Source organism: Papio anubis, chromosome 2, assembly GCF_008728515.1.
Source record: "Papio anubis isolate 15944 chromosome 2, Panubis1.0, whole genome shotgun sequence".
In the NCBI taxonomy this organism is placed as follows: Eukaryota; Metazoa; Chordata; class Mammalia; order Primates; family Cercopithecidae; genus Papio; species Papio anubis.
Window position 1 is genome coordinate 169755445 of NC_044977.1, and position 8677 is coordinate 169764121.

Here is an 8677-nt window from a genome sequence, read left to right on the forward strand (position 1 = left end):
GATCAGAATAGCTGTTTTGAAGCCTTGTCTCCTGGGTCCACTCTCTGGACCGTTCAAAGGCAGTTTCGATTGCTGGCTTTATTTTTTCTCGTGTATGGGTCACACTTTCTTATTTTTTTGTTTTGTTTTGTTTTGTTTTTGCATGCCTTGCAATTTTTTTGTTGAAAACTGAAAATTTTAGGTACTATTTTGTAGCAACTGTGGATACTGACGCCACTGCTAGGGGTGGTGGTGGTTATTGTTTGCTGGGGTTTATTTATTTGCTTAGTGACTTGACTACAGTAATCCTGCAAAGTCTGTGTCCCTTGCAGTGTGCAGCCTCTGACATTCAGCCTCAGAGTTCTCTGACCTTGTTACTCTCTTTTAGCCTGGCCACTTAGGCTAGGAATCACTTCTGGCAGGTCACTTTCTTATTATTCAGATGTTGTACTTAAGCCTGCTTAGCAGTTAGATGTTTATTGTTGGAAATGTGTGTGGCTTGAAGGTTGCTAGCACAGTTGTGGGGGAAGGGGTTACCTTTTTCTGTCGTGTTCTAGGATCTTAGAGCTCTGTGGTCACTCCTCTGATCACACCCTGGAAAGGTACAGCCTTGGACATGTACACAGTCTTCCAGACTGCCAGGGAAGACTGCAATATTATTATTTATTTTTATTTGTTTATTTTTTGAGACAGGGTCTCATTCTGTCACCCAGGCTGAGTGCATAGCTCACTACAGCCTCAACCTCAAGGCTCAAGTGATCCTCCCACCTTAGCCTCCCTAGTACCTGGGACTACAGATGTGCACCACTAAGCTCAGCTAATTTTTAAATTTGTATTTTTAGAGATGAGGTCTTGCTTTGTTGCCCAGGCTGGTCTCCAACTCCTTGCTTCAAGTGATCGTCCTGCCTCAGCCTCCCAAAGTGCTGGGCTTACAGGCGCCAGCCATCATGCCTGGCCTCTTTGCCATCTTGGCTTGCCTCTCCCCTGGGGCAGAACCTGTGCAAAACTGCAAGGAGCTGGGGTCAGGGACCCACTTTTCCCAGAGTGATGAATGCCCAGATCTGCAAGTGGGTACTAGGGGTGGCGGCTGTGGCAGTTGTGGATAAGCCTGTTCTTCTTGGCTTGTCCATGGCAGCATGGAACCTCCCTGCTACTCGTGAGTGAGCTGGGGTGGGGGTGACAGTGGTCCCAGTATTCTTAGCCTGCTTCACCTGGAGTAGAGCTTCTACCCTACAAGCAAGGGAGGCAAGATGGGGAAAGGGAGGTTGGTACTGCCTAGAATAGAGCTTCCGCAACACAGGGCTGGGCGCAGGAGGAGTGAAACCATAGCCTCAGACTGGCAGGGGGAAAGGGGGGATGAAAAGAGAGTCCCTATCATCTTGGCCACACCTGCCCAGAGTGGAGGGTGCAGAACAGGTAGCACTTCCATTAACACTGAGCAGGGGATGCAGAGGGTAAGGAAGCAGGAAGTGGCTCAACTGCCACAGACCCTTCCTAAGAAGGTTTCATATATTTTTTTGAGGGACTTTTTCTTTGTTTCCTGTACACCCTTTGAACAATATCCAGGGGCTTTAAATTATTGCCTTTTTATTATTTTCACCACTTGAGGTGTTTTGCTGGAGAGAGGGTCTGCGGAGCTTGCTTCACCATTCTGAATGTCCTGTCCTACATGGATGGTTTTTTTAACCTCCATATTTGAGTGGATTGATGGTCTTTTGACTGCTCCATTTGGGAGGAATGAAAGCTAAGAAAGTCATTAAGGGCCAAAGGATGGGAAGTAATGACTTGTGTATGTTGCCTACAAATAGCAGTTGCTTAATGCAAACTCTGGTTGCCTCTTAAAATTTTAAATGATGTCATATTTTCTCCACTCCACCCTCAAAAGTTATCAAAACAGAATGCTGGTAGCTCACTTTCATTTCATATCACAAATAAGTGACACATAGTATTTTCAAGTTGGAAGGAGACATCAGACAAATGAGGAAATAAGTCCCAAGAGGACAGGACTTGCTATTCTAGTTTTCCAATTACCGTAGGAACTAGGAAGTGGTAGTCAAACACAAATGATGTCTTTAAAATGGTATTTTCAAATCGAGTACTGTTCCTGGGTAGCACAAACTATTTATAACTCAGCAGGGTCATAGCAGGCTTTATATTCTCCAAAGAATGCATTTTCTTTCCTGAGACAGAGGGCCCTAGACAAAGAGCTGAATCAAGACATTCCTTCATATCAGCAACAATTTGAAAGTTCAGTTCAAATACAATTTGAAATCTAAAGAACTCAGATGTAACATTTTAAAATAGAAAGATAATTCTCTACTTAAAAAGTTATCATGTCAGTTCTGTTTCTTTAAAAACAAAGCCAGTCATATTAAGAAATATTTCTTTTTTCTTTTTTGAGATGAAATTTCACTCTCGTTTCCCAGGCTGGAGTGCAATGACGCGATCCTGGCTCACTGCAACCTCCACCTCCCAGGTTCAAGCGATTCTCCTGCCTCAGCCTCCCAAGTAGCTGGGATTACAGGCATGTGCCATCACGCCCGGCTAATTTTGTATTTTTTAGTAGAAACGGGGTTTCACCATGTTGGTCAGGCTGGTCTCGAACTCCTGACCTCTGGTGATCTACCGGCCTCAGCCTCCCAAAGTGCTGGGATTACAGGCATGAGCCACTATGCCCAGCTACTTTTTGTATTTTTAGTAGAGACAGGGTTTCACCATGTTGGCCAGGCTGATCTTGAACTCCTGACCTCAAGTGATCTGCCTGCCTCGGCCTCCCAAAGTGCTGAGATTACAGGCGTGAGCCACCGAGCCCAGCCAATATTTTAATTTAAAAAATTGTTTTAAATTTAAACCGCTTCATGAATTTGCATGTTATCCTTGCACAGGGGTCATACTAATCTTTCATTTATTCCAGTTTTAGTATATGTGCTGCTGAAGCAAGCACTCTAAATTTTGTCTTACCACAATCCTTTGAAGTAGAAAGTAGTAACAGTATTAGTACTCATAGTGGAAGTTGGGTTTTAGTTTTACCTCTGTCAGTTATTGACTCTAAACCTTGGGGAAAAATCATTTAATCTTCTTGTGCCTCAGTTTCCCCAGAAGCTACACCCCTAGCATCCTGTGGTATTCTAGAACACTATTACTTCTAAATGTTTTGCAGGATGCTATTAAACATTAGGAGTGGTAGAGTATTCACACCTTCATTTTGGAGGTGAGGAAACCAGACCATCTGCATGTTTACTGTTTGGCCAGTATCAGACAGCCAGGGAGCAGGAGACCCAGGGCTTGAACCCAGGTTTCTCCTGGCACATCTGCGCTCTAGACACAGTGAAAGTCAATGGGCTCTAACACACATTGATTACCAAGGTGTTCCAGGAGCTACAAGATGAGCAAAATAAGGCCTCATCCTCAGGGCTTTTCCATGCCGCCTCCTGGCCCTTCCCACGCCTTCCTGTTGCACGTGGTGTCTACTCTGCCACAGACCGGTCTCAACATTGACGTCAGGAATATAACAGCCTCTCTTGGTGTCTACCAATGCTTTGCCGCTGCATAAGTCATTCAATTTCTCTGTGCCTTGGTTTTCACTTGAAAAAACAAAACAAAACAAAAAAACCTTCCAACTACAATGTGATGCAGCAAAGCCCAGCTGACTGCATAACGAATGTGAAACTTTAAAGCACAAGAATGGAGTATGGTACCTGTTTCTAGTGACACCGTTTCTCCAAAGCATCTCTATGTAACAATGGTTTTCATATCCTCATAAATATACGACGACATAGCACACTGGGAGTATAGTTACAACAAAAATGTCCCATATAATGAAGGTTGTCTTGGCGGGGAGGGGTGGCTCATGCCTGTAATCCCAGCACTTCGGGAGGCCAAGCCAGATGGATCATGAGGTCAGTAGGTCAAGACTATCCTGGCCAACAGGAGTTAGTATTCTACTAAAAATACAAAAATTAGCCTGGCGTGGTGGCATGCGCCTGTAATCCCAGCTACTCAGGAGGCTGAGGCAGGAGAATCACTTGAACTCAAGAGGCGGAGGTTGCAGTGAGCCGAGAAAGTGCCATTGCACTCCAACCTGAGCGGCAGAGCGAGACTCCCTCTCAATAAATAAATAAATAAATAAATAAACAAACAAACAAACAAATAAATAAATAAAGGTTGTCTCCAGTCTTTGTCTATGTAGCTTGCACCTCCTGTATGAAGAATAACCCTCTTCTATAGAAATTTCACATAATAACATGTAAGTTAAGAATGAAGCCAGTAGGACAAGAGAAGACGTGAACTCTGAGAGATCTCCCACGCAGCTTTGTTCTGCAGTGCCATTCGTGTCTCTTTTCCATGAAGGCAAGCATTTCATTCCCTAACGCTGAGCTGACCACAGTGATTGAAGCCTTGGTATAACGCATAGGAAGCTCAGGGGAGAGTTTAACTGGGAAGAGGTGTCTCAGTGATCTATTGCTACATAACAAATCACCCCCAAAACTTAGTGGCCTAAGCAATGATGATTAGTTCTCATTATTCTGTGGTCCCAACTGGGTCACTGGTGTGACTCTAAGCAGCTGCTGGCCGGGCTGAGCTGTTGGCTGGGACATCTTTGTTACCCTCCACATGGCCTCCCCACAAGGTAGCTTAGGTTTCTACATAGCATGGTGGTCTCAGCGTTTCAACAGGGCAAAAGTGGAAGCTGCCTGGCCTCCTAAGGGCTGACCTGGCACCGCATCACTCCCACTACGTTCTATTGGTCAAAGCAAGTCACAAAAAGCTGGGCGCAATAGTGTGCACCTGAGGTCCCAGCTACTCGGGAGGTTGAGGCAGGAGGATCAGGAGTTCAAGCCCAACTAGGGCAGCATAGTGAGACCCTGTCTCTAAAAACTCAAAAAAAAAAAAAAAAAAAAAAAGCAGTCCTCAAAAGTCAAGTCAGATTCGAGAGGAGGTAAGGGTAAATAGACCCCACCTCTAGATGGGAAAAGTAATGTACTCATTCAAAAATGGATGGATTGTGATTTTTTTTTTCTTTGAGACAGAGCCTCCCTTTGTTGACCAGGCTGGAGTTTAGTGGCACGATCATGACTCTTCATCTTTGGCACAACCTACCATAGAGGGGGTTAGAGAAGAGGAGACTTGTGACTTCTATGTGGTCACTTCAGACCTGCAGAGCAGGCAGGTGATGTGAAAGAGGCTGTTTGAGAGTCCGAGCCTGTTGTGGAGAGATCAGTCCAGTGGTCCAGGTTCAGTGAGGGAATGATCTGGTAGTAGTTCTTCTGCAAGAACTTCTTCTTCTTCTTTGGAAATTCTACACATAAGGCATGTCCATCTTCCCACTTCTCTCACCTCTGGGGAGGAATGGGGAGTTGGGTAGGGCTGATGGAGGTAGAAGGTGCTAGGGACTGAATCCTCTTCCTCCCAAAATTCATATGTTGAAGTCTTAATCCACAATACCTCAGAATGTGACTGTATTTGGAGATAGGGTCTTCAAAGAGGTAATTAATTTAAAATGATGCTGTTAGCATAGGCCCTGGTCCAATCTGACCAGTGTCCTTATAAGAAGAGGCGATTAAGACACACAGAGATGTTGGGGGAGTAAGACAAGCATGGGAAGATACAACAAGAGGGCTGCCATCTGCAGGCCAAGGACAGGGGCCTCAGTGGAAACCCAACCTGCCAGCACCTTCATCTTGGGCTTCCAGCCTCCAGAACCATGAAAAATAAACTTCTGTTGTTGAAGCCACCCAGTCCGTCGTATTTCACTACGGCAGCCCAAGCCAATGGATACAGAGGAGAAAGGCCTCAGCCTGAAGGGTCCAGTAGAACCAAAGCCCACATGGAAGTGGGAAGGCCTGAAACAACAGGAGGATGGTCCAAGCCTCTGCAAATCCAAGGTGCCTGGTAGTGGGTTTGGACATAGTGACATGTCCCCAGGGTTCTGGAGCCAAGACAGCAAGAGAATCCTCCAGAGATCACAAACCACAGACTCAGCCCCAGGCGTGTCTTGTTGACCCCACTGTGTTCTTCAAGAAACTGTAATTCATCTCCACTACTTAAACATCAGAAGGTTTCATTCTTTTAAAAACATTAGGATTTCCAGCTTCTCTTGAACAATTAGAAGACCTCGCTACCCCGGCCTCACCTGCCTCTGTGGGTACAGGGCTGGGGCTGGGTTTTTTTTGTTTGTTTTTTGTTTTTTTGTTTTCATTTGAATATCCATCGTCAAACGAGTGTTTCCCAGACAGGAGTTTAGTGAATAACAAGTGGGAAGGAGACAAGTACATTCTATCAAATTACATCACTTTGGGGATTGAAGGTCTTTATGGTAATTTACGTCTTGTCATTACAGTGAAAAGAGTGTGATTCACCAGCTCTGTTTTGTTCATTGTGATTTACAGTGGAGGAAGTTATGTAATTAGCCGTATCCAGAAAAGGCAGAAGCCTCCAATATCCCAGGTAGGGCTTTTAAAGGGTTTTTGTGATCTTAAACTGAGTTTTTATAGGTGTTTCTATTTCCGGAAGGCATTGGAAAGAGCTGTAAGTGTACGCCTGTGTTCCAATTGCTTCTCACTTGACACTCTTCGATACGCATCGGCAGCCTGTGCATTCCTACTTCAGTGTAATGAAAAATCTCATTATAATTTGCACATCAAACTAGAGGGGATTGGTTACTCTTGCTGGGGGAGCCTTGACTGAATTTCTAGGCTTTTGAGAAACTCACAAACACTCCCAGTTGTTAACGTTCTTTGTACATAATATTTCAGACAGAATTAGCAACAGAATTACTGCTCTGTTTGCCTTTCTTTCTTCCAAGATATGTTGCATATTTTAAAGAGGATTCTCTCCCTGTTCTCAGGTTAAATTAGTTGCTCAGAGAAGTTGCAGTCTCTTTCCTGGCACGGGATATTTGAGCTCCACTTGGGGCAGCTGATTCCTCCCAGACTGTTCTCACCTGAACCTCATCAGGGCACCATGGCAAGACCTCTCAACTAGGCTGCATGGAACACTCCAGGGTCTTTGTTCTCCTCTCCTCCACCCCGCCTCACCCCTAAATCCTTCTCTTTTAGTGACCCCTTCTCGCAGCCAATCAACCTCCACAGACACCCTCCAACTGTCCCCAGGGAAATACACACTCTCCTGCCCTTCCTGGAAAATACCCTTCATCCACTTTTCCTGCAATCACTCGCTAAAGACTGGCTTTTCTCCTCCGGCCTGTCTGGTCCAACATCCATCAAGGATGTGACAAAAATTGTTGTCCATGTGCCATCTCCTGGAAGTTCTGCCTCCCTCCCCTGCAGGCAGGAATCTGTGGGGGCGGGGATAGACACCAGAGTGTGCCTGCGATAATAGGAACCCAAACCAGCATTTGTAGAGGCTTCACTGTGTGGTAGGCAGTGTGCTAAGCAAGGCATTGCATGGGCTAACTCACCGAAGACCCACTTCTGTACATTGGGGTAAGTCTTTGTATTATGCCCACTTCACAGATGAGAAAACGCGGGCTCAGGCTTGCCCAAGATCACATAGTGGGAAATACTAAAGCAGCCTGACCCTAAAGACCTAAAGTCATGCACGTCCTTCGTGAATTGCTTATATATGTAGTTATACAATCCTATACTTTGTTCCAGGAAGGATTTATAGTGATTCACAGAAACACATAAAGATAAGATAAAATTTTAAATTAACAGGAGGATAAACCAGGACAACAGGAAAATGAAGACAGGGAAGTGGAGTGGCGATCTCTGTACACAAAATAAAAGCCAGTGGCATTTTGTCTGTATCACAGCTATAAAGTTATGACTGACTGTGTCTGGTATCAAAGTCATTTCTGAGCACGTCTTATTTCACCACTGTTGGCTGCTTTAGGGCAGGGTGAGCCATCAGCATTTTCTCTCCCACATTTTATCCAACAACTATTTAATGCACAAATTTGATTATGAAGGAGGATGCATCCTCTCCCTCTCTCTGTCCCCTCCTCAATCTTGCTTGCTCCTGAAACAGGAATTTCTGCTTCTCTAAGGCCCTGGAGAAGAAGTTTCTACTTTCTGTGCACCTCCCACTGGATCCACCCCCCTGGGGGAAAAAAAGTGATTCAGTTGATTAGGGCAGCGGCAAAAGCTGCCCCATTGGCCCACATTTCTCTACGGGGTGAGGTTAACTCTTTAAAAGATCCCCACTCCCCTGGGCATTGCTCTCTCTCTCCTTGGGCTGTTTCTCTTGGAGGTGACTGGCTGCAAGGCTCTCCTCCCTGACGGGGAGCAGGGGCAGGGACGGTGTGTAGGAGCCTGCGGTCTCCGGCTGCTCTAAGTGAGCTTAGGTGGGAAAATCAATTCAGTGGAAAGTCACGGGACAGACATTTTGGCTTCAGATCCAGGTTTGCAGTAATAAAGTTGATGTTTTGATCCCTAAACTGACTTGTAGATCTGTTTCATATTTAGTTCAGAATCTGGAAGGAAAGAGTGTGAATTTTTTTTGACACTTTAAAATCTCAACTAATGATTTACTTTCTCACAAATATTTCTATTCTTAAAATAGGGGGCCTTCTGGAGCCATCTCAGTTAGGAAAACTTGTGATCACAAGTAACCAAAAAAAAAAAAAAAAAAAAAAAGCCATAATGGCTGCATTAATTTGGGTCCTATGAGAGTAAAATGCCAAGACAGGATTAAATGTGCAAGAAATTTATTGGAGCAGTACTGGTGAAGTGTAAAA

The 8677-nt window shown here is 44.9% G+C and overlaps 1 non-coding gene across 1 annotated transcript; it reads right to left on the minus strand.

Moving 5' to 3' along the window:
• Positions 1-2819: 2819 nt before the first annotated feature.
• LOC116273943 lies at positions 2820-2923 on the minus strand. Its single transcript, XR_004182442.1, has one exon. It is a non-coding gene; the product is annotated as a U6 spliceosomal RNA (small nuclear RNA).
• Positions 2924-8677: the final 5754 nt, after the last annotated feature.